Source organism: Eptatretus burgeri, chromosome 6 (assembly GCF_056783735.1).
Source record: "Eptatretus burgeri isolate ZD-2024b chromosome 6, Ebu_testis_v1, whole genome shotgun sequence".
Lineage (NCBI taxonomy): Eukaryota > Metazoa > Chordata > Myxini > Myxiniformes > Myxinidae > Eptatretus > Eptatretus burgeri.
The window spans coordinates 38,726,515-38,753,240 of record NC_140966.1 but is presented as its reverse complement, the minus strand read 5'-3'; the positions used below and the strand labels follow the sequence as shown (position 1 = coordinate 38,753,240).

The window sequence follows — 26,726 nt, the reverse complement described above, 5'->3', positions numbered from 1 at the left end:
TGAAATGCGATTAAAAGAGGAAATAAAACCTACCCTGCGCAAGCAACCACCTGGAGACCCACAGTTTTCGAGTCAGCAAACAAGGATGAAATGTCTGTGTTGCACAGTCATGAAATCACTCCTTTGCACCACCTGGCAACCGGATGCCTCATTTATGGGGATGCAACTTTGCCAATGATGCAGAATATTAGGACTGTAATTGGGAACTTGGCCAGGATGCCAGCGATAACTCGCCTCCTCTTGTTCCAAAGACATCCATATGCGATGCTCGACGTCCATCAGGATACTGGCAGAGAGGGCTCCTCAGCTTAATGCTCCGTCCAACGGACGGCCCCTCAATGATGCAATGCCCTGCCTACGGTGCACCAGGTTTAGAGAGGGAGAGAGAGAGAGAGAGAGAGAGAGAGAGAGAGAGAGAGAGAGAGAGAGAGAGAGAGAGAGAGAGAGAGAGAGAGAGAGAGAGAGAGAGAGAGAGAGAGAGAGAGAGAGAGAGAGAGAGAGAGAGAGAGAGAGAGAGAGAGAGAGAGAGAGAGAGAGAGAGAGAGAGAGAGAGAGACAGTCAGAAACCACGTACGTTCCACTGCTGCAAAAGAAGCGCATGAATCGCTACCCCTCTCACCCCTCCCCGCTCCAACTCTATTCCTACCCCATCCTTCCCCACTCCTGCTTCTCACCTACAGAATGTTAAACCCCCAGACCACTCCGCCTGGCGTTTAGGGGCGAACGCGCAGCTCTGCTGGGCGTCAGTATTCTTGTCGCGTTATTTTTATATTCCATACCTCCTCGTACGATGTCGACGTGGTGTGCTTAGCACTCAGAGAGAGAGAGAGAAGACCGAGCCAGGAAGGAGAGGAGCGCGGCACGTTCATCTCCCCACGAACAGGGATGCAACCCTCAGCTGTGAACTGGCATTCCATACCGTGGCTGCTGCAGGTGAGTGGTGCCACCTGGGAGGGGGGTTGATGAGACCGTTTGGTTCAAGCAAAATGACACGCCGTCTGCACGTCGCGCACGACCCCTAATTTACGTGCATATCAACATAAATTTTCATTTCCTACTCGTACACATTGTTATCTCGATCATTGCTGTCGATACGTTTTGATATAAGAAAGCAAGACACCACGGGATAGCACCAGCAGACCCCACTCCGTCCACCACGGGGGGCCCACAATCTGATGGTTGGCCACTCTTTGAAGGCAACAGTCTTGTATGTTGAGAGATCACCTGCAGTGACGTGTGAATAAGCACAAATATCGACCATAATGATCGAACATATTGCACTTCAAAGATAAGGGGAAAGGATTGTTGAAAATCTCGAATTTCAAATCTGTTTTCGGGACCAAACCTCATCCAGCAAAAGCATTGAAAGACCAACCTTGAAGAAGCTCTTAATTTCGACCTTCAAAGACCGTTACAAATGTTGGTTTTAAATAAATAAAAACTGCGTCGTATGTAATAGGTAGATAAACTATGCGAGAATTAAATGAAGGCAGGAAGGTATCTCCCTCCGACACTATCATTTTTGCAGCCTCTGGATTTGAACAAGCTCAAAATTTCCAACCGAAAACCGACGGAGATGACCTTCGATGACCCCACTTACCCATAATGCCAAAGTTCAAATTGCTGTGCCTTTTTATAATTGGACTATCAATGGAAATTTCATGCTGACGTCACAAAGAGCACAATTAAGTCCTGCTGTTGCGAGCATGAATGTCGAATCACGGGTACCGCACCATTAAGATGCGCTCATTATGGTCTGAAGAAATGGATGGGCGACGAGCACATGTTGGATGTGGGCTTTGGGGGGTAATGAGCGCTGCTTAATGAGTGCTGATGTTTGAGTGGTAGAGACTAAGGTATTAAAATGATGGGAGGTAGTGAAGTACCAATTGATGAGTGGTGGATGCAAGGCAAAGGATGGTAGAGTGAGAGTGGCTAGAAACGAATCAAATGATGGTTGATGAGTGTTGAAAAGTGAGTGCTCAAGGCGATAAGCAAATGTTAGTATGAAATGAATGTTATCGTAGAATGAAGAACGAGTCTTGCTGATGGATGCTAGTCGTTGTCCTCCTTTGCTCCGATGAAGGGTTAACGCCGATGCCACCGTTTCCCTGATTCCCACAGCGGGTACCATCCGTACCCCAAATCAACATTCTGTTCATTTCATCCGATGAATGCTATTGTTGACGAATATTGCTTGAGTGGTTGAGGGTAAGCTCATGGAGGTGAGTTTTCGGGGTGGTGAATACTGGATGATGAGTCCAGATTTATGGCTGATAGGTAAAGACAACAATTTTTGGGATTTTGAGGGGCTATGTCTCCTGCGCCAAGGATTGAATGGAAAATGTTCTCGTTAACGTGAGATGAGGTGTCCTAGAAGATCGGTTATGGATTATTATTTTTTTTGAACTACCTTCCAAGATTGTAGGTGATGCAGCTACTGAGTAGCATGCTCAACTGAGTGGGATGAGCTGCTTCCTTGGCTTTCGGGTTGAAATTTTTTCCTCCGGTGCGATTGCCATAAAACCGTCACAATGACTTGAGATTTATTCTCGACAACATGACAGGCCGACAGCATGATTGTATAGCCAGGCCATAACTCGTGAAATGTCTGCATTTTGTTATTCCTTGTACCGCAAGGGCGCAGCTGCCAAAAGCGTGGAAAGCAATTTTGTGTCGCCGATCTTAGCAGAGATGAAACAGTTACTGTCACACATGCAACCGCGTGGCAGGAACTAACGTGACGTCATCACAGGGTTTGTTGCCCTCCCCCCACTTTTTTCGCCTCCTCGTTCTCCTCCCACTCGATGCTCAATAATCCTGGGATGGAGAAACCACAGCGCAATACAAACGACAATACTGTATGGCACAACAGTGGAAAATTACAGCTCATTAATAACACCATGCATTATTCCATGCAATTGTTGCACGGAATAAAGGGGAAAAAGGTTGGGATCATTTTCCCTACGATGTAACACACAACACCAAATCATATATAAATAATATTTCATGAAGGTGTTGATTCTTATCCATCTACAGTGATAATTGTGCTGGCAACAAAACAATGCAATTGTGATCATGTGATGGCCAATAAGTTATGCTTGAGAGCCCATTGGTTACAGGGTGGTTGTGAGCTGTCCAGGTGTTGGTACATAGCGTTCTAGGATGACAGCAGTGCTGACGTTTGAGGGAAAAAAATACTCAGGATTAGGAGAATACGTGGCCCCGATAATGAGAGCGCACATACATGTGCAGCTTGCAGAATGAATGTATCTACAAGACCTGAATCTCGAAGAGCGGTGAGTGGTGGGGAGAAAGAGAAAGATGGAGAGACACAGGAAAAAAAGAGGACAGAAATGACAGAAGCGAGAGCATTGCCATGGACCACCATCCAAAAGAGGCATTGCGCAATGTTCTCAAGCATTTCACAAGTTCTCATTCTCAGGCCTGGATGCTATTTTTCAATTGACAAACACATTTTTTGGATAAAAATGTTAAATAAAACAATCGCACTAAAATAAGCAGTTTGGTGTCTGTCTGCCTGTCTGTCTGTCTGAGCGCGATACATTCGGTTGTTACTTATTCAATCTCAACCAAACTTGGCAGGAGGACTAAGGGTCACACGATGGAGGTTATATTGACTTAATTTGCCCCCCCCCCCCACCTCAAGGGGGTTTTCCTCCTTGGGCGAAATCTTTGTTAAGGTGTTTAGATAGCTAGCTTATCAAGGCATTTTAACCGGGCTGCTTCTAATAACAAAAATAATAACAACAACAATGGTAAAAGCATAAAAATTAATGTTATCACAAAAATATATTAATACAAATAACAAGCCGGTAGGCGACATGGGTAGTCGCTACATAATTGCATACTAGTCATACAGTTTTTGACAGATCGGGCTGAAATTTTTTGACAAAAAGGTTGATTATAGTGCGCAAAAAAGCACGGAAGCCGATTTTTGATTTTCGAAAAATATATATAAATATTTTTCGGATTCTTTCAAAATTTCAAAGTCCTGTTGCTCGGCAACGGTGGTGTCCATAGCAACGGTGCTCAAAAGCATCCAACTAGATCCTGGTATGAACCTACCAGTCAAGTTTCATCAAAATCGGTTGACTCCTCTGGTCTCCAGAGCTGTCCATTACATACAAACAGACAGACGGAAAACCTGAGAACAAAGGTAGTCCAGCGACCACCCAATATCCAAGGGGGTTTTCCTCCTTCGACAAAATGCCGTGTTAACGTGTATAAATAGCTTATCGTTTTGTGCGGCACCCCTACCAGAAGTAAAAAATATAGGACTAGATAAACCACAAACACGTACGATTACCTTTTTAAACAGTCGCTACTGCTGTTGAACACGAAACTGAGAGGGAGGAAAACCCGACGTTCTTGAGACATTACATGCTTATCACGTCCCCCACAGATGATACGGACCCGAGCCTAGATCTACTGTAATCGAAATACCCCGGAGGATAATAATACGACCCTTCCTGCCTCTCCCGTAGTGAGCAGGGGTGTGTTCCATTACCTAGCAGCTTGCAGTGCGCTCACCAAGAGGTTCACTTGATTTGAAGGACTTACAGCAAACACTCCAACGAATCGGAACACTTGACACCACTCAACAAAATGGCGGCTGCCAATGTAAGTGATGCTGTTGTGTTGTTCGAGCAAGTGCTGTTTGGGACGTCGCTTTCAGTTCTCCTTGATCCTCTTGTGTAACAAAGTTGAAAACGTGCACTCGAGCCCAAAGAGGAAAGGACGCGGTCGTGTATGGCCAGGAAAATCTTGATACAGCAACAAAACTGGAGGTTTTTGGAAGAGGTAAGAAGGTGACTTTTGTTTTACAGTGTTCAAGTGTATAATTAAATTTAAATAAAATAATGACTGTAAGGTCGTAGAAAAAGATCAATTCCAGGTTTTACCGCTGGTGGCACAGTGACTTTTACACCACCTTTTCAGACACGTTACATGAGTGATCCGTGGCTGTTGTTTGTGTCCTTTATGAAGTCCTTAAAAACAGTAATATGTCTTCTGTTTGGAATGATTTTCAATTTTGTTTGACTGCCAGGGCAGCCAGACAGAGTAAAAAAAAAAAATTTCACTCCTCTTTACACACGTGCAATCAGGACTAATTCAGTCAAAGTGCTGCTAAACTGCAGGTTTGTTTTCCGAATCGTGTTCAAAATACAACATTCAATTTAAATAAAGTTGGTCCTCGATCATAAACTGCAGACGTTTGTGGACAGATGGATGAACGGATAAACAGAAGTGAACCAATTGCACTTCTTGGTTTGCATGCATGGGTTAATAATTCTGATGAAACCAGAGATATTGACTTGGAATAACTTATTGAGGAATACTAATTCTTGCCAATTAATCCCATGTTGATGTCTGGTGATGGAAGACTTCATCCATGTAATGACAAAGCACAATTTAGTCATCTACTTGAAACACAAGTGGAGACAGATGAGAACACTGAGTGCAGAATCCACTGACCAGCCACTTTTGATCATGGATGATACATCCATACTATTTGATGCAATCAATAGCTGTTGTCCATCAAATTGTTGTGTTCAAGGATAATGTGAAAACTTGTAGTAATATGGCTTATCTTTTTGTGTGTGCCGTTGAGAGCAAAAGTCGTCGGTTCCCGCATTCATATGTAGTTTTTGATATCTACGAGGTGAAATCTCTCAAAGAGACCACGAGACATCATCACTGGAGGAACATCAGCACATATGCAGGACCAGAACTCGGTAGAGTGCAGACCTCCAACAAGCTGAACAGTTTACATTTGCTATCCCACTGATAGGTCGGATCTGGATCTGGACCTGAACCAAAATCGAATTTGCTTGTTCTTGTCACCGAACTAACTCATGCACAAAGTTTTGTTAAAACTCGTTCACAACTTTTTGAAATATCATGTTATATATCGTTTTGGCCCCATCTCTCAGTGGTGAAAAACCACTTTCAAAGTTAAAAAAATAGACTCGTATCCAGATCGGGATCTTCCCCAAAATGGAATAGATTCGTCCTTGTGACAGACCCAACCTGTCCAACAAGTTTTGTCAGCCAAGCTTTGCTGCACAACTTGTTTTGAACTGACCTGAACGATATGTTAGTAATAGTTGCACTTTCTGCACGACATGTTAGGAACAGGTCATGCAGCAAGTGCTCTGATGGGACTCGATGTGTGCCCTGCTCCCTTGTCAAGTTAGGGGGTTTTGATCTGTATTTATGAACGAGCTTGGTATGGTCATGAATAAACAATTTGCATTATGTTGTCCTGATGAGCTCATAATATGGGCCAAATCTTGATCGGCAACTCTGCTCTCATTTTGTCACTATAAAGGCATAAATTTCAGTTTGTAAAGAACTGAGTGCCACACGGATGCCATCCTAGTTTGGAGGTGTTGCGTCGGCATAATTTTATGTGCATGACATCAGTGTCATGTAACAGGGTGGGTGAGTGTGCTCCTTTCGATATATATATATATATATATATATATATATATATATATATATATATATATATATATATATATATTGTTGCGGGCTGGGGTCCGGTGACGAGAACGACTGCGAGGTGGGTGAAGTTACGTCGTCTCCCACCAGACTGCCGGAGTTGTAGGGCGATGCTCACGGATAATTCCGTGACGCGGTGGGTCGTTTAACCGACCGTGGACGCCAATACCTCAACCGTGTAGCGTAGGGTCTTCCTGCCAGGTGTAATAAGTTTACCTTAATAACGACGTGGTTTCGACTCCCGGGGAACCACGCCCTCGTTACGCCTTGCCCGAACAGGATCACTTTACCAACTCTGGATCGGATACAGCCGAGTGGAACTGCCAAGGACGTACTGGCTAGAATGAACAGATTATCGGGGATAAAGACCCAGCTAAACTCAGTCTGAACCATGCTGGACCAATGGAGGAAAAAACAAAAACGAACTGGGAACATTTCTACAATCATTTATTTACACTAAGGCGAGGAAAGTCATGTGGCACATAAAAATGTTTATTGCGTGTGTTACGCAGGGGGGAGAATAGAGAGATGCAGTGCAGCAATTTTACAGCAACTTATAAAAGAGGACATAGAGCAGACTTGTCATGAGAATAATACAGGCAAGAATTACAGTAATCAAAAATTTAAACAGTTTTTACTTAATGGACAGGTGCCACACACTCAGATACACACTCGGACAAAATAAACCCAGTTGAATGGCAAAGGACTTTTGCAGCCACGGAGGGAGGGAGCCGAGTGTGTGTTCACTTCAATTTCTCCAAAATTCGCTTCTGGAGTGGGTCCCAGTGTCTGGCAGTCCGTCCATACATGCATACATACATACATACACACGTGAACATTTGAATAAAACATCTCCCAAACTAACTTACGGAGATGGACCAACGTTGGTATGATGCATCAGGTCATCAATGTCTCATGAGGTTGTGCTCCCCATCCAGATCAAGGCAGCCAGCAGACATCACAGCCAAGGTAATTTTGGTTGCACTTTCCTTGACTGGCTGGCTCACAGCCAGCAGAAACATGAATATCACAGCCAATATATATATATATATATATATATATATATATATATATATATATATATATATATATATATATATATATATATATGTATGTATATATGTTGGCTGCTCTTAGAGCACCCTTATTCTGGACATTTCCATCTGTCTGTCTGTCCACGAAACTTTGTTCAACCCTAGGGGCTAAACCACTCAACCGATTCCAATGAAATTTGGTAGGTAGGACCAATATTTCTGGGAATCGTGTGCTTTCGAAAATGGGACCTCGGGCCCTAGCAACGGCATAGCAACGGCTCTTTAAAGTGGTCAAAAAATCGAAAAAAATCCCCCCAAAAAATCGAAGCTTAGAGTTCTGTGCGCAATCTATCTAGCTCCCTTCATGCCAATTTGTAGTCCTAACAAAAAATATTTGGAGGAGGAGATAGGTTTTGGGCGAGTTCATGTCGAACATTTCAGAAACGGTTAATTACGAATATCTCTAAGAGAAAGAGTCTGATTTTGATAAAACTTGGGTGAAATGTGTACAATGTTGCTAGCATGTACACAAAAATGAATGGTTGCTATGCACACCTCCGTTGCTTAGCAACAGCTAAAATACTTTATCGTACATCGTACACTTATTGTGGACTGTACAAAAAAACAATACCTCCGAAACTGGACCTCCGAGGGACCCGTTTTTTTTGTGCCCAAGGAGAATGTCTTACAGCTTCATATAAAAAAAAACTTTAGCGAATAGATAAATGGAATTACCAGGGCTGCCATTTGTTAGAGTCTTTTTGGAAACATGCCTGAAATTTCACAAGGTGGGTTTCTTGGCGCAAACTAAGAGGGCTGTGATAATCATATTTATTGTGCTAAATTGATTGATAGCATGTACATGAATATCGGCTAGTCGCGTCGGCCAGCTTTCCATCTGGAGCAAGCAGCCACGTCACCTACCAGCTTGTATATATATATATATATATATATATATATATATATATATATATATATATATATATATATATATATATATATATATATATATATATATGTATATATATATATATATATATATATATATATATATATATATATATATATATATATATATATATATATATATATATATATATATATATATATATATATATTTACAGGTACTGGACAAAAAAATGGAAACACCTGGGTAAATGCGGGGCACCGAGCTATGGCCATATGTTAATGTGGCCAATGTGTTAATGAAGCAAATAACACCCCAGCATGCTTCGGGCAATGTATAAAAATGCTGCTCAGGTCTTGTTGGTTATAATTATGGCTAACGTGGCTGCAAGAGAAAACCCCAATGCCACCATCCACAGAGCCACCCAAAGGTTTGATGAGCAGGACACTGATGTTATCCATATGTCAGGGCCTTCTCAGTCACCAGATCTGAATCCAATCAAGCATTTATGGGACATTCTGGAATGATGCCTGAGACAGCGTTTTCCACCTCCATCAAATAGGTGTGAGTTGATTGACTTTCTTGTGGAAGAATGGTGCGACATCCCTCCTACAGAATTCCAGACACTGGTGGACTCTATACCAAGGTGTATGCAGGCCGTACTGGCCGCACGTGGTGGTCCAACGTCCTATTTAGTGACTTTACATTGGTGTTTCCATTGTTTGACCAATACCTGTATGCATATCTATCTATCTATCTATATATTACTAAAACTCTCATCTTGAATGTATGTATGTATGTATGTATGTTCCCGAAATACAGCCAAAACGGAACACGATAGCACAAAAATTTGAGGGCCACCTTGCTCATCATTCACCTGCGGTGTGCAGTTTCAATAGGGTTGGGTAAATATGATTGAAATTTTGTGCATAGTATTATCTATGGCCGTTTTCCATGCTGAATCCGAATCCGGTCGAATATTTTTTTTTACCTCCGATGACCTTTGACCCCCAGAACCTTAATTTATTCAAAATGGCGGCCAAAATTGACCTTTTTCATGTTTTCCTTCTCTGATGTAACTAATAAGGCTTGTAATATATCATTTCATATGTTTTTCAGGTCAAGGAATACGCTAATCACATTTTCAAATTGATTGGATGTTGCATAGGACCAAAATCAGGTAATTTAGGAAAAAGGAAGACTTGAAGAAAAAGAACAATACTAGGCTATTGAATACTATAAAAACTTGCAAAAAGCACAAAGGACCTTTGACCCCAGACAGTCTATATTTACTGGGTACACTATCGGAGAAAGAACTTCCAGTGGAAATGACATATTAACGCTTAACCGTAGCCCCAGACATATGCCAACAAAGACGTGTGAAGGATGGAGCAAGGAAATTCCGCACTCAAAAATTCAGTTTGACCGAGCTACACAACTCCATAAAGAATGCTATCAAACCCGATGAATCCGTGGAGGATAACTTTAATGAACTTTTGTTGGCGGCACTGCTGTGATCTCAGTCTTATGTTGATCTGAGAATGACAAAAACAGTTAAATTTCAGCAAAATATTGTGCAGTTTTCAAAAGTGTGTTTTAAAAATCATCAAATCGTTGCACGAGTGTCATTTTCGTATTTCCTAATCGTAAACACCTATAAATTGATATATTACAAGCCTTATTTTCTCTCAGTCGGTCAGAAATTCATTAAAAGTATCATTTTTTGTCGCCATTTTGAATAAATTAAAGTTCCGGGGGTCAAAAGTCATCGGAGGTAAAAAAAATTCCAACGTTTTCAGATTCAGCATTGAAAATGGCCATAGAAAATGCTCTGCAAAGACACTTAACCGAAAAACCTTCACTATTTATCCAACCCTAGTATCAAGTTTCGTTCAAATCGGGCAACAAAAAATCAATTCCCGATTCAGTCAAGTACTCTTCGGGAGTATTTGATCATTGCAAACAACCTCAGCGGTAAAGTTCGCTGGAGCAATCTTCTTTTTTTTTTTTTCTTGAAATGATTTTTTTGATCAATCAATCACTGTCACAACTGGAACCCAACGGGTTCATGGGGAGTCCAGTATATATGTGTATATGTGTGTATATATACATACATACATGTACATATACACAATGATAAATGTCAGTGTGTGTGTTTCTTCCATAACTCCCAAAACCATGAAATCTAGTGACCACAAAGTTTGCATGCATACCAAGGGAACTCCAAGGGAACGCATGAACAAAAAGTGGGAATGTGGGTAAATTTTAATACTCTTTTTGAAGATAATTTATGGCCTTATATAATTATCCCTTATCAAAGTTTCATCCTTGGTCAGCCCCTTTGTCAGCCCTCCATCATCTTGTTGGGGTCTTATTTCGCCATTTATTTTGGCCTACTCAACAATGGCTTGACTTGGAACAGGCCACGGCAGTTTATAAACGATAAAGCGCTCAAATTATGTTTTTTTCACATTCCTCACTCATATCATCGAATGCATCATCTTCATCCTTATGAATCGATGCATACAGGTGACCCTTGTATAACACGTGTTCTGATAACGCATTTTGCGACAGCATGGATTAAATGGGAAACAACAGCAACAACAACAACAACATCAACATCAACAACCACTGTGCTACTTCAGTCATTCTGAGTGAATCGTTCACTAACTGCAGACGCTTTTGCCACACCACGTCATTCTGAGGGAGTTGTTCGTGATGAACATGAATGATCCCGACAGAATGACAAGTTCCAAGGTGTGGAGGGAGATGGAGAATGTCCCGAAATGTTACAAGGAGGTCTACGAACAGAAAATGAAGGCGGCCAATCAAGTTTCCATTATGAAGTTCTTCACAAAATTCCCAAGTGAATCAGCCTCCATTTCATCTTCTGAGCCTTCAACCTCAACTGGACAGCCTGTCACACCTGAATAAGCTTGCCACACCTGAATAAGCTTGCCACACCTGAATAAGCTTGCCACACCTGAATAAACCTGCCACAAGCAATATGTACTGTATCCAACCCCAATTATTACAATATTTATGAAGAAGTAGTTCATGCTAATGTTTTTATTTCTTATATGTTTACCCTCACCGAAAAAATTGAAACCTGCTGGATGGCAAGTACTCCTCATGGGGAATAAGTCATTTTATATGACGTCATAGGTGTCTTCATGATGACGTCATTATTGCATAAGAAGAACGCTAAATATATTTTTCTCCAGAACAGCTAGACAGATCAAGGGGAAACTTCACAGAAATGTTTCCCAAGCTTTGGGTGTACAAGTTTGTTTCGGAACTAGTACGTGCCCGTAAAATAATAATAATAATAATAATAATAATAATAATAATAATAATAATAAGAAGAAGAAGAAGAAGAAGAAGAAGAAATAAATATTCAAACCGCGAACAACAAACAACAACCACAAAGGCCATTTATTCGCTCTCGCGTGCCCGTACGTGCATGACCCGGAAGTTTGCATATTATTCGCAGTTACGATTATTCGCAATTTGGTTTTAATACCCAATTATTCAATTAGCGCCAATGTATTTTACCTTTTCGCAATGTCATGGCAAGGAAAAACAAAAAGAGAAGAGAAGAGAGAGAGAAAAAAATTTACTTCCTGGTTCGGAGCATACCAGCACTCTGATGTTACCGAAATTTATGCACTGTCTAATATGAAAACGATCATAACTTGGGGCATTGTGTTTATCTATAAATGCGCATAAGAAATCGAGAAATTATTAGAATTTCTATCTAATATTACTAATTATCTAATAATATTCTATCTAATAATATCTAACTAAAGAATATTAGAATATTAGAAGTCATCACTATCCGGAAGCCCATACGTTGTAACCCGTAATGGGGAACGTGGCTGAGCTTCCCTTCCCCATCGGCCACGCCCACGCAACAACGTGTCTTGTCATTGGTTTGGTAAATAAATGGCCATAACTTGGGAAGCACTTGTCCGATTAATATCAAACCTTGAAAAGGCACATCCTCAGGTCCCCAGCAATATACCTGGCAAGTTTCAATTAGATCGGATCAGCGGTTGTCGAGAAACAGCGGTCACAGACACGCACACACACACACACACACACACACACACACACACACACACACACACACACACACACACACACACACACACACACACACACACACACACACACACACACACACACACACACACACATTGCTGGAATTATAGATAGATAATTGATAGGTCACATGGTTTGACGGCCATATTGGATTGAAGAAAAATATTAAATAATGTTTTTTTTCTGGAACCGCTTAATCAATCGACATGAAACTTCACAATTATGATCGAGCTGTAATACGGAATACATGTTTTTAATTTCAACTTGATCAGAAGCATGGTCTGGAAGCCAGAATTGTTTCAGTTTTTTGACCTGGGTTCCTTTTGATTATTTTTATTTATATTTATTTATTTGTTTTGAAAACGGCTCACTTGTCTGTGCCTGGATGGGTTTGAGTTTAGACGAGTAGCAGCGGAAATGCAAATCCTATCCAGGTTCCTCCTGGTGACTTCATTTTTTTTCTTTTTGCTTGTTCGGGTTCCTTCTGATGACTCCAATGCAGGACTGTACCTATTTGGTTTTCCATTTCATCTGAATTTAATTTATTTTAATCCCATTCTAAATTCAATTGAATAATAAGGAAAAATATCATGGGTCAGGGTCACGTGTCCAATCAAAGCAGGATTGCATCAAAATGCTTATAAATGCCTGGAGACACCAGTGTTCATGGCTTTATTTCATTCCCGTATCTGCGACAGCCTCTATAATCTCTTAACCTGAGCCGAGTTTCAAAATTGAAACTGCGGAATTGACCTTAGCAGCACTTCTGACTGCCCAAAAAAGTGTTCATTTGTCGAATTGGTGCATCATTTGACACTCCACTCATCTCCAGACAGTGTTTATTGTGACTGCACTGGCTTGGCAAGCGATTGGTGATTGGAAACGTGTGGAAACTAAATAAAGTTGGAACTGCTACTAAGGTCATTTCTACATTTAAAATTTTGAAATTCGGCTCAGATTGAGAGATTCTGGAGGTTATCACATTTCAGCTACAATGCTGATAAATGTCCAGTGAGTTGTATTCGCACAATATTTCATACTCCGGACTTGTCTGGATGGAGGTTATTTCCGGATGTGTATGTGTGTTTATCTCCGGAAGTGTCCGTACTGTGTTTGTCTCCAAGTGTGTCTGGGCGGTGTTTATCTCCATACGGTGTATGTCTCCAAACATGTCTGGGCGGTGTTTATCTCCGGACGTGTGTGACCAGTGTTTGGCTCTGGAAGTCTGGGTGGTGTATATCTCTATAAGGTGTTTGTCTCTGGATGTGTCCGGCTGGTGTTTGGCTCTGGAAGTCTGGGTGGTGTATATCTCTATAAGGTGTTTGTCTCTGGATGTGTCTGGCTGGTGTTTGACTCCAGACTTGTCTGGGTGGTGTTTATCTCCTGACAATGTTTGTCTCTGGATATGTCCTGGTGGTGTTTGTCTCCAGACATGTTAAGTTGGTGTTTGTGTATGGGCGGTATTTGTCTTTGGACGTGTCTGGGTGGTGTTTATCTCTGGACTCACTGTGTTTGTCTTGGGACGTGTCCGGGCAGTGTTTGTCTCGGGATGTGTCTGGGTGGCGTTTCTCTCGAGTCGTGTCCGGGCGGTGTTTATCTCCGGACTGTGTTTGTCTCGGGACGTGTCCGGGCGGTATTTATCTCAGGATTTTTCTGGAAGGTGTTTGTCTCGGGATGTGTCTGGGCAGCATTTGTCACTGGATGTGTCCAGGTGGCATTTATTTCTGGATGTGTCCGTGCGGCATTTGTCTCTGGATGTGTCTGGGTGGCATTTGCCTTGGGACGTGTCCTTGTTGTGTTTGTCTCTGGATGTGTCCAGATGGTGTTTATTCCAGGTGGTGTTTGTTCCTGACGTGTCAGACTGGTGTTTGGCTCCGGATATCTGGGCAGTGTTTATCTCCATACAGTGTTTGTTCTGGAAGTCTCGGGGCAGTGTTTATCTCCAGAAGGTGTTTGTTCTGGAAGTCTCGGGGCAGTGTTTATCTCCAGAAGGTGTTTTGTCTCTAGACGTGTCCAGCAGGTGTATATATCTCTGGACAGTGTATGTCTCCAGACATGTCTGGGCGGTGTTTGTAACTGGGCATTTTTTCTCTACTGATGTGTCTTGGTGGTGTTTGTCTCCGGATGTGTACGGGCGGACGGTGTTTGTCTCCGGATGTATCCGGAGAGTGTTTATCTCTGGACTGTGTTTGTCTCCGGACATCTCCAAACAGTGTTTAGTCTGACAAAGCCAGCCATTCCTTATCAACCGTTTAATTGGTGTGCTTGCTTAAGTGCTAAATAGTGGGGGGTGGAATCGATTACCAAAGTATTGTACTCAATTCCAACCATAGAATGAAATGGAATAGAGGAGTGAACCAGAATTGATGTCAATTCCAAGTAATTCTTACTTCATATAAAGAAGTGTTTTTTTTTTTTTCAGGGAAAATATGTTCCAGTTAGACGCGGCTCACTAATGCATTGATTGAAAAGGAACACGCGACTCGGCGTCCTGTTTGCAATGTCGCAGCAAAAGCAAGTCACTTGCAAACTAAACACGCTCTGAGGGTATGTTGCTTTTAAATTAATAGCAAGGCATTTGGAGTTGACTAATAAAGCATGCTGATTACTTTGCTGATGGACAGGTAGGCAATACATCGACTGATAAAGTTTTTACACGTCATTTAAAAGGTCCATAAGTGCAGTTTGGAATTAATTTGGGAAGGATAAATAAGATAGTCAAAAAGTTGCATGTTCATTTTGTTCGTGGGAGGGACAAGGCCACACGTAATACTGCAATCAGGCCACATGTATTGCTCATTACTAATACATCCAATATGCAAAAATATTTGAAAACCAAATACCAGAGAGAGTAGCTATTCATGACGGTTGTGAATTTGGATTCAAAGAAACCAAAGTCTGCAACAGGAACGAGTTCGCTTTCGCAATCGACGAGTGAAAACACTTTCGCCCTGGTAATTCCCTGGTACACCAGTTGCCTTCCCTTCCCCTCATGCTACATTCCCTTCTCTGCATGCTGCCTTACCTTCCCCTCCTCTCAAAATGTCTTCCCTTACCTTCCTCTCATGCTGCCTTCCCTCCCCTCATGCTGCTTTCTCTTCCCCTCCCTTCATGCTGCCTTCCCTTCCCCTCCACTCATGCTGCCTTCCATTCCCCTCTACTCATGCTGCCTTCCCTTCCCTTCTCCTCCCCTCACACTACTTTCCCTTCCCCTCCCCTCATGCTGCCTTCCCTCCCCCTCCACTCATGATGCCTTCCCTCCCCCTCCACTCATGATGCCTTCCCTTCCCTTCCCCTCCTGCTGCCTTCCCTTCTCTTCCCCTTCACTCATGCTGCCTTCCCTTCCCCTCCACTATTGCTGCCCTCCTTCCCTTTCCCCTCCACTTGCACTGCCTTCCCTTTGCTTTTCCCTCCACTCACGTTGCCTTCCCTTCCCTTTCCCCTCCACTCACGTTGCCTTCCCTTGCCTTTTCCCTCCACTCATGTTGCCTTCCCTTCCCTTTCCCCTCCCCTCATGCTGCCTTCCCTTCCCTTCATTTATTTATTATAGTTATCATTTCATTTTATTTAATTTATTGTCTATGTGAATAACATGGACATTTTACATCCACCGGCAAATTTAAATTGAAGCTTGGGAATGATGACAGAAAGGGAGTGTTTGCATTTCATCAAACACTTTCCACATTAACATTGAACAAATCAATTGCATTTGGAACAAATGGTTGTTGAAAACGAAGGTGAAGTGTAAAGTTCATGTAACACAAAGGTGAATGCCTGAGCGATTCACCAAAGCAATTTAGAAGTTGGTGCGATGGGTCTTGCATTCTCTTGTGAAACACAGACCGTTTGTCCTAGAAGGGACAATTTGAGGGAATGTTGTTTGTATTCTTGACTGGGAAATCTTCCAGGGTCTTTCCAATTTCGTTACATTCTCTTTTGACATATTACCAAATGCACATAACAAACTGAAAGTAATAATACTGATACTTATATTTCTGATAGAAAAGACTGATATGCATCAAAGACTGATAGAAAATAACCAAAATGCTTGTATTTCGACATCAAACTCTTTCAATTTCTTTAAAAAGTAAAATGTTTGGTTTGTTTTACCTGCCAGCACTTAGGACTAATTTTAGTTTTTTGCTGCATTTCAATTTGTCATCGGTCACTGTGCCCAAATACTTATGCTTGGAAACTTGTTCTCTGCTTTGGCCATTGGCCATTAATTATTATCGAAGGGTCATGGCCCCTTGCTAAGTGTCCAAAACCTTGTCCAAAGATAATAAATGAAGGGTCAATTTATTTGAGAAAAAGCAAAAAATTTTCATGAGCAGTCTGCTTATGCTCTGGAAGGCTCACTACAAAACTGTAGGGGGAAAAAAATTGACTCAAACATAATCCATAAACTAATTGATTCAATGCCAGATAGAGTTGAGGCAGTTCTCAAGGCAAAAGGGGGTCAAACTGATTATTGAATAGCCAGGGGCAGATCTAGAAAATTTTTTAAGGGGAGTTCACTGAAGGTGAAGATGTTTTCATATTGTGAAATATACCACCAAGCCTTGTTCAAGTCAACGTAATCATCAAGGAAGCACCGGTTAATCTATCCAGAGTGTCCAACCATAAATTTACATGCTTCACAGGAAAATTTGGGAATATCGAGCTACTTCATGAAAAGGCCTCAGGCCTTGTCACCAACTGATTCGAAAGAAAAGCTGAAGATTTTGCAATCTTTGCGACGGTTCTTTACAACAACAATGTAAATACAAAAAACGTTTCCAATACGAATCAATGAAAATATCCAACGGACAAGCACAAAAATGAGATGACATGAACCCGAGCACTAAACCTAAACTCGCCATTGTGGATCATCAGATCATTCATTATAATAATGGACGATGTAGCCACTGAAACTTTGAATTACCAGGTGGAATAGTTCAGGATTGTACTGCGCTTTGCTGGAAGACACGATCCCGAAAATGTTGTCCTTTCTCTTCAGTCATAACCAAACACTGAGTCGCAGGGATCAATGCAGAACCAGTGGCGAAAAGTATTGTGGCTCAGATTAATTGCCGAGTGAAAGCAAAAGACTTGCGATTGCCGGTTGTCCAGTGATATCTCGCACGATGATCATGTGACGTAATTGTAAAGGGGAGGGGAGGGAGGTTCACATCCAACTGGTGAACACCCCCCCCCCATGTAAAGACAGATTTGATTGTTCCTTTTGTAACAAGTAAAGAAGTCATAAAATGTCATAGTCCCTGTTGTTTTAGTAATTTTGCTGTATGGAGTTGAAGGGCTACCCGATATATTTATGTACAACTAAAATGGCCGCCAGTCTACCATTCGGCCATCTTTGATCAGATCACAAAATAAAGTGAGGTGCATGTGTATGCCATCGTGTACTGTGCTTGTGCCAAGTTTTAACAATATCGGTCCATACATGTCTGAGATATGGTTGCGGACGCACGCACACACAGACACAAAAATGGAGACCAAATCCAGAACCCCCCATTTCGGACTAAGTCCAACGGGAGCTAATAACTGTTACTATATCCTTCATGGTTCTGGAAATCACAAGTAAGTGATTTTGGTTTCATATTACAATGATTTATTTTGTTATTGTAGTATCCTTGCCTCCTTCAATCAGTCCAAGACTCAAACCCTCCTTATACAGAGAGATCAGCACAACCACCTCTCCTCTTCTCATATCCAGCTCTCAACTCCAGCAGTCCTCTATTAATATGCCCAGTTGTCACCATCTCCAGAAATCTCTCCTTTCAGTCTCACATCCTCAATATCAGAAAATTTGCCTCCCAAAAACATGGTTTTCTCTTTTTGTAAGAGCTCACAAATACATCAACTTCCATTAGCTTTTCACTCTCGACAAATCCCAAATGAGACCGGTGATGGAATACAGCTCCCATGTCTGGTGGTGTTCCTCTTATCAGTCATTGGTATTCTGGATCACATCCAAGCCAAGGCTCTCCAACTGATTAACGATTCTACTTTGTTGAGCCATCTCCAGACTTTTGTCTACCATCGTGCAGTCTCTTCGCTGTGCCTCTTCTACCACTACGGTCACAGTCAGTGCTCTGTCCAACTCTCTCTTTCTGTCCCTCTTTCACTTCACTGTGTTTGTAATGCCCATCCAGCTACTACTTGTCATCCTTTCCACGTCAGCCTCCCTTCCCTCTATAGCAACTGCCATGCCTCTTCCTTCTACCCTGGTTAATGGAAGCTATCTGGCTGGCTGGCAAATAAGCTGGGCCTCACCGGTGTCATTTTAGGTGTTTTACCTGGCCCATGCTCCAATTTCCTCAGAGGTAAAGAGATGATATCCAAATTGCTCTCAATTAAATTGTGCGAGGCTTCTTGCTGTTCCCCAGTCAGTTATTTATTGCTCTGCGTGAGTATTTCTCTCTCTCACTCTTTTTCTGGCCATTCTTCCGTTATTCACTGGGCTTGCAGAGTTGGTTAATTGCAGTTCATAAAAAAAAATAGATTACATCGGAAAAAAACCAAGTTAATTGGCCTCCATCTGTGTTAAATTGCAGTGATTCTGATTATTTCAGAATAAAATCAGCTGTTCCTGTAGGTTTCCTCTGTTGGTAGTGCATTTCACAGCAAAGACTCAATCATGAGAACCAAAGGAGCTTTCAAAAGACCTTCAGGATAAAGTTGTGGAAAGGTACAGATCAGGGGATGGGTATAAAAATATTTCAAAGGTCGTGAATATCCCTTGGAGCACAGTCAAGACAATCATTAAGAAGTGGAAGGCGAATGGTACCACCAAGACTCTGCCTTGATCAGGCTGTCCCTCAAAACTGGATGACCCAGCAAGGAAGAGACTGATCAGAAAGGCCACCAAGAGGCCATTGGCAACTTTGAGAGAGCTACATGTCCTTATGGCAAAGACTGGTCACTGTGTGCATGTGACAACAACATCTCAAGCACTCCAAATGTCTGGACTGTATGATATGGCCGCAAAAAGGAAGCTATTATTCAAAAAGCCCACCTAGAGTTCCGTTTGAGGTATGCACAAAAACACTCCAGAGAATCTGAAGCCATGCGACAAAAAGTTTTGTGGTCTGATGAAACCAAGATGGAACTTTTTGGCCGAAATGCAAAACGTTACGTTTGGTGCAAACCCAACACAGCACATCACATCACACAAGGAACACCATCCCTAGTGTGAAGCATTGCAGTGGCATCATGTTGTGGGGATGTTTCTCATCAGCAGGGACTGGGGCACTTGTCAGGATAGAAGGGAAAATGGATGGAGCAAAATACAGAAAAATCCGAAGAAAACCTTCTGCTCCCTGCAAGAAAGCTGAAATTGAGATGGAAGTTCACCTTTCATCATGAGAACGACCCAAAGCACACAGTGAAAGTTACGCACTGGAGTGGTCAAGGAACAAAAAGATAAATGTCCTTGAGTGACCCAGTCAGAGCCCCGACTGAAATCCAATCGAAAAATCTGTGACATGACTTGAAGATTGCTGTCCATCAACGCTCCTCGCACAACTTGACTGTGCTTGAAAAGTTTTGTGCAGAAGAATGGGAAATATTGCCCAATCAAGCTGTACAAAGTTGGTAAAGACCTGTCCCAACAGACTGACAGCTGTAATTGTAATCAAGTATTGACTCAGGGGGGTGGACACTTATCAAACCAAGATATTCCAGATTTCTATTTTTAATTAATTTTCTGAAATTTGTAGAATTTGTTTCAGAAGTGGAAGTTGTGGGTTATGATTTGTAAATAAAGGTGGAAAAAGTCTGATTTGATGCAATTTAATTCCAGGCTATAAGCCAACAAAAGGTGAAAAATTTGAAAGGGAACTTTCTATTGGCACTGTGAAATACATATTAATATATGGAGAGAGAGAGGGAGAGGGAAAGGTGCTATGAGCCTTCTTTATTGGCCTATTTATTATTCCCATCTGGATATGCCATATGTGTTTGTTGTTAGGGGACCTGCTGGCTCATAACGTAGGGGACCCAGGATGAAATCTCCGATGCCATATGTGTTTGTCCATTATCACCCTCACTGGAGGAGAGGGTATTGCATTTGGGTTTGTTTGTTTGTCTGGACAGAACTTTAATGTTTTTCTCCGCAACTGCTTGTCAGATTGAGATGAAATTTTCGCAATAGGAGTGACGACTCATGTGGAATGTTTTATTGATAGTTATGACGTCGTAGGTCACATGGTGTGGCAGCCATGTTTGGAAAACGGCAAAACTTTGTACCTCTGTATCTCTGAAACCGCACCAAGGAAAAAATGAAAACGCCACTTGCCAAATACTCCTCATGGGGAATAAGTGTCATTTTTTTAAATGACGTCATAGGTGCCTTTGTTATGACATCAGAATTGCATATGCAGAACGCTACATCTGATCAGTATGAAGATTTTTGAGGATCATCTTGTGATAAAATGGTCCACAGAAAAAAAAAATGATGACATCATCAGTCACGTGATTTGGCAGCCATATTGTTTTCAAAAAAATGCTTCAAAAATCTTCTCTGAAATGGCTGAACATATTGAGGTGAAACTTCACATGTATGACTGCCTATCCATAAGGAACAAAAGGTTCACACGTATGATGTCATAGGTCACATGGTTTGTCAGCCATATTGGATTTACCCGAAAACCTATTAAAAATTCTTCTTCAGACGGCTGGACAGATCAAGGGGAAACTTCACACAAATGTTCCCCAAGCTTTGGGGATATCAGGGTATTCACGAATAATTGATGTTTGGCAGCCATGTTGGATTGAGCAAAAATCTTAAAAAAAAAACACTTTCTCTTGAACCGCTTAATCAATTGATATGAATATTCACAATTATGATCCAGTTGTGATGGGGAATACAGGTTTTAAATTTCAACTTGATCGGATGTATGCTGTGGCAGCCAGAATTATTTAGTTTTTTTTTTAAATCTGGGTTCTTTTTGATTATTTTTTGAAAAAAATAATGCTCACTTGTCTGTGCCTGGATGGGTTTGAGGGGAGAGGTGCAGCAGTTGAGACCCGAATTATATCCAGGTTCCTCCTGATGACTTCATCTTTGCTGTTTGCTTGTTCTGGTTCCTCCTGATTACTCCAATGGGGGACTGTACCTATTTGGTCTTCCATTTGATTTGAGTTGAATAATTTAATCCCATTCTATATTCAAAACAATAATAACAAACGTTTTACATATCACACAAACACACAAGCACCACACAAAATACACAAAACAAACACCACACACAAAAAAAGTCCTCACGAGGGCCTGCAATATCTGATTGCTCTTTTCTTGTTTCCTATTTTCCTTGTAATATCAATATATATATATATATATATATATATATATATATATATATATATATATATATATATATATATATATGGAGTGAGATATAAAGAAAGGGTGGGAGAGAGATAGAGACATGGAGAGATGAGAAAATCTCCATAGATTTTCAAGATGCAGCAACAATGAAAGGGAATTGTGCAAGAGATATATATAAAATCCATTGGTTAAAATGTAAATCATCGATTTGAGATCATGCACATCAGGAGATTATCACGAGATGTTGCTCTTTTGAGTTGTTTGATTGCTTATTTCATGCTGAATGAAGTGTCATGACTAATGTGCAAAGTGAAATGTTTTATAACATCATACAAACATGGGTTCTCTTTCCTGGGTTTCTGTCTTGTGGGAACAATGATGACATATAGAATGGACACTTTTATGATATTTTTCTTTTTGCTGTTTATGACTTTAGACAAGTAATCAAAAGCTTCCCTTCCCTTCTGTGTTCTATCTCATCCACGAACTTAGACTTTGTGTGTGTATATATATATATATATATATATATATATATATATATATATATATATATATATATATATATATATATATATATATATATATATATATATATATATATATTTTTTTTTTTTTAAAGAATAAAAGAAAAAGGTTGCCAGTTCAAGCCAAACCTTGCTTTGCATGAACTAAGAATTCCATAGTTCAACAAGGCAGAGTTTGGTCATTGCTGTTGATGCAATTTGTTGTGGACTGTTTATTGCAAAGCAAGCTGACTCAACAAATGAGTCTCACTATGCATCCTTTTGTACGTGGGCAATGAGATGGTTGATGACTATTCTTGGAATATCTTAAAGAAAAAACTAGAGAGGGAGAGAGGAGGATAGGAAAGATAGGAAAGTAGGAAGGTGTGGAGAATGTAGTATAGTTTAAATAATTTAAGGTGTGTTTGTGTGTGTCTGATCTCCACACAGCATTGCCATCAACCACCACCCAAAAGGAGCAGTGTACAATACTCACATGCAATTTCAAAAGTTTATATTCACACTTGTCTAGGATAGTATTACTTCTGTCTTTATGTTCTCATCAAAAGAACAAATCAGTTCATTCAAAGCCATTGCAAAAAAGGTCAATTAAAGGCTTTTTGGCATTGATACACCAAGAAAAGCAAGGATGCTAAGAATACAAAAACATTACTGCACTTTAAAGATAAAAGAAGCAAATGTTTAAATATAAAATGTGAAAGATAAAGTGAGAAACAACTAGTCAGAAGAAGAAATGGGAAACTGGAAAAGTAAATAAAATCAGGAATGAAAGGCCACAGATAAATGCATTTACATTTCTTTGGATCAACACAGAAGAGTGGATTAGCCACTTCCGTGGAAAAATTAATCCAAAATGTGAGAAATTCAGAGAGAGAGAGAGAGAGAGAGAGAGAGAGAGAGAGAGAGAGAGAGAGAGAGAGAGAGAGAGTGAGAGAGATATGTACAGGGTGTTTCACAAAGACCTGGACAACTTTGGTTGTTAATATATTTAGAACCACAAATGATACAAGAATACCCTTTATATTAGTTTATCTGACACAGAAAATCAGAAAGTTTCGTGCACATCATCAATACACTTCAATGTGAGCTCCGTTTGTCATGCACAGGACATCAAGTTGGTACACGAGTTCTTGCCACGTTCGGCTCAGCACGTTTGCGTCCACCAGTACGCATGCAGCTGTGATCCGAGAACGAAGACCCTGCATGTTTGCCACCTTGGAGTTGTAGAAAACATCTTTGACAAACCCCCACACAAAACAACCAAGGGGGGCTATGTCTGGTGATTATGGGGGCCAGGCAGTTAGTTGGTCCATCTCGGCCAATCCAGTGACCTGGAAATTTTTCATTCAGGACGGTTCGAACAACTTAGGGCCATTGAGAGGGAGCATCGTCCTGTTGAAAAATGATACCGAGTTGCAGGTTTTCAATCTGTGGGAAGGTGAATTCTTCCAACATGTTCGTGTAGATTGTTGAGGTCACTGTATCCTCTGCAACGAAAAACGGACCCACCAAGCAGTCATGGAGAAGGCCACACCACATATTGACTTTTGGACTACTGCGTATGTGTTCAGTTTCCATGTGGGGGTTTTCAGAGCCCCATATCCTCACATTGTGCTGGTTGACCTTCCCTGAAACATGTAAGTAAGCTTCTTTTGTGAACATGACCTTTTTTCAGGTAATCTTCATCCTCTATGCCAATGAGCAGTTCCAAGGCAAACGCATTGCATTTGGGTCCGTCATTTGGTTTGACTTCTTGCAGAATCTGAACCTTATAATTATAAACCTTCAGTCTTTTACGAAAAATCCTGTGCACAGTAGTCGTTGGTCGTCCCATTTCTCTGGATGCACGTCAAATTGATTTTCTGGGACTTTGATGAAATGATTCACGCACTCGTTCAACGTCTGCTGTACTTGTGCTTGACCGACCGGTACTTTTACGTTTCTGACAACTTCCAGTCTCCTTAAACCTCTTGTACCACTCTCTGATAATAGTCTGCGATGGCAGATTCGTTCCACACCTTGTAGGAAAATTACGCTGAACTTGTGATGTCGGATCAAATCGAGATGAACCATTCGACGCACTGAGCTTTCTCCTGTGGAGTCTCCATTTTGTTTCACGTAAAACCACCAAACCTGAAAATGAAACGTTATCAGTTTCTGTATAATATCAAATAAAGGGTATCATTGTATAATTTGTGGTACTAAATATGTTAACAACCAAAGTTGTCCTGGTCTTTTTGGAACATCCTGTAGATAAATAAATAGACACATAGGGAATTTGTAGAAATCCTTCAGCTTATACTGTGCCACAAGCAAAGATGGTTTCAATAGCCATGGTTAGTTCGGTCTGTTATAACCACTGCTACACACCAGGTTAAATTTTGAAATAGAAATGATTCATGTGTTCAATAAAAGTTCTTCGTTTAATGAGAAACCATACCATCAGCTTAAAATCAAAATGCTTTGCCAATGTTATTTCAATTCATTGAGCAAAAACATGAACATTTTTGAAGGAAAAAGGATGTTATAACATAAGTCGTGGAACCATCGAATCACTGATAAAGAAGGCTGCACTTAGTGTCAATGTGTTGCTTGTCTTAACATTAAAAGCACCATGAAATATCCATTCATACACCTGTGAACCATGTAATGGTGAAATTACTGCGGTAAGATGTCAACTTCATCATTTTCAAGTGAGCCGAGCCCCTCCATTCAGTAAAATTAAAGACATGTCCTGGTGTATCTGCATAGCACATGCACCAAGTTGGTTTGAAGCCCAATGCTTTGCACAGGTGAGCAATTCATTGCTTACAATCACCTTTCAATACTCATTTCTGTGAGGAACATAAAGAGAGTGGTGGGAGGGAGAGGAAAGTGCAGAGAAAGGAAGGGGAGAGGAAAGGGGAGAGAGAGGAAGAGGAGAGGAAAGGGGAGAGGAAAGTGGAGAGAGAGGAAGGGGAGAGGAAAGGGGAGAGAGAGGAAGGGGAGAGGAAAGGGGAGAGAGAGGAAGGGGAGAGGAAAGGGGAGAGAGAGGAAGGGGAGAGGAAAGGGGAGAGAGAGGAAGAGGAGAGGAAAGGGAAGAGGAAAGTGGAGAGAGAGAGGAAGGGGAGAGGAAAGTGAAGAGAAAGGAAGGGGAGAGGAAAGGGGAGAGAGAGAAAGAGGAGAGGAAAGGGGAAAGGAAAGTGGAGAGAGAGGAAGGGGAGAGGAAAGGGGAGAGAGAGGAAGGGGAGAGGAAAGGGGAGAGAGAGGAAGGGGAGAGGAAAGGGGAGAGGAAAGGGGAGAGAGAGAGAGGAAGAGGAGAGGAAAGGGGAGAGGAAAGGGGAGAGGAAAGGGGAGAGGAAGGGGAGAGGAAAGGGGAGAGAGAGGAAGAGGAGAGGAAAGGGGCGAGGGAAGGGGAGAGGAAAGGGGAGAGAGAGGAAGAGGAGAGGAAAGGGGAGAGGAAAGTGGAGAGAGAGAGGAAGGGGAGAGGAAAGGGGAGAGAGAGGAAGGGGAGAGGAAAGGAGGGAGAGAGGAAGGGGAGAGGAAAGGGGAGAGAGAGAGAGGAAGGGGAGAGGAAAGGAGAGAGAGGAAGGGGAAAGGAAGGGGGAGAGGAAGGGAGAGGAAAGAGGAGAGGAAAGCGGAGAGAGAGGAAGGGGAAAAAAAGGGGAGCGGAAAGGGAGAGAGAGGAAGGGGAGATGAAAGAGGAGAGTAAAGGGAGAGTAAAGGGAGAGTGAGGGGAGAGTAAAGGGGAGAGTAAAGGGGAGAGTAAAGGGGAGAGTAAAGGGGAGAGAGAGGAAGGGGAGAGGAAAGGGGAGAGGAAAGGGGAGAGGAAGGAGGAGAGGAAAGAGGAGAGGAAAGCGGAGAGAGAGGAAGGGGAGAAAAAGGGAGCGGAAAGGGGAGAGAGAGGAAGGGGGAGAAGAAAGGGGGGCAGAAATGGGAGAAGAAGGGGAGAGGAAAGGGGAGAGGAGAGGGGAGAGGAAAGCGGAGAGAGAGGAAGGGGAGAAAAAAGGGGACGGAAATGGGAGAGGAAGGGGAGAGGAAAGGGAGAGGAAAGGGGAGAGGAAAGCGGAGAGAGAGGAAGGGGAGAAAAAAGGGGAGCGGAAATGGGAGAGGAAGGGGAGAGGAAAGGGGAGAGGAAAGCTGAGAGAGAGGAAGGGGAGAGGAAAGGGGAGAGGAAAGGGGAGAGAGAGGAAGGGGAGAGGAAAGGGGAGAGGAAAGAGGAGAGGAAACGGGAGATAGAGCAAGGGGAGAGGAAAGGGGAGCGGAAAGAGGAGAGGAAAGCAGAGAGAGGAAGGGGAGAAAAAGGGAGTGGAAAGGGG

At 41.8% G+C, this 26,726-nt stretch overlaps 1 protein-coding gene across 1 annotated transcript in view; it reads left to right on the top strand.

Moving 5' to 3' along the window:
• The first annotated feature begins 553 nt into the window (after window positions 1-553).
• The window catches only part of LOC147024580 (uncharacterized), a 239,846-nt gene continuing 213,673 nt past the window's right edge, over window positions 554-26,726 (top strand). The window contains exon 1 of the mRNA XM_085884625.1: window positions 554-933. The gene's annotated coding sequence lies outside the window, so the exon portion shown is untranslated. The remainder of the gene's footprint in view (window positions 934-26,726) is intronic.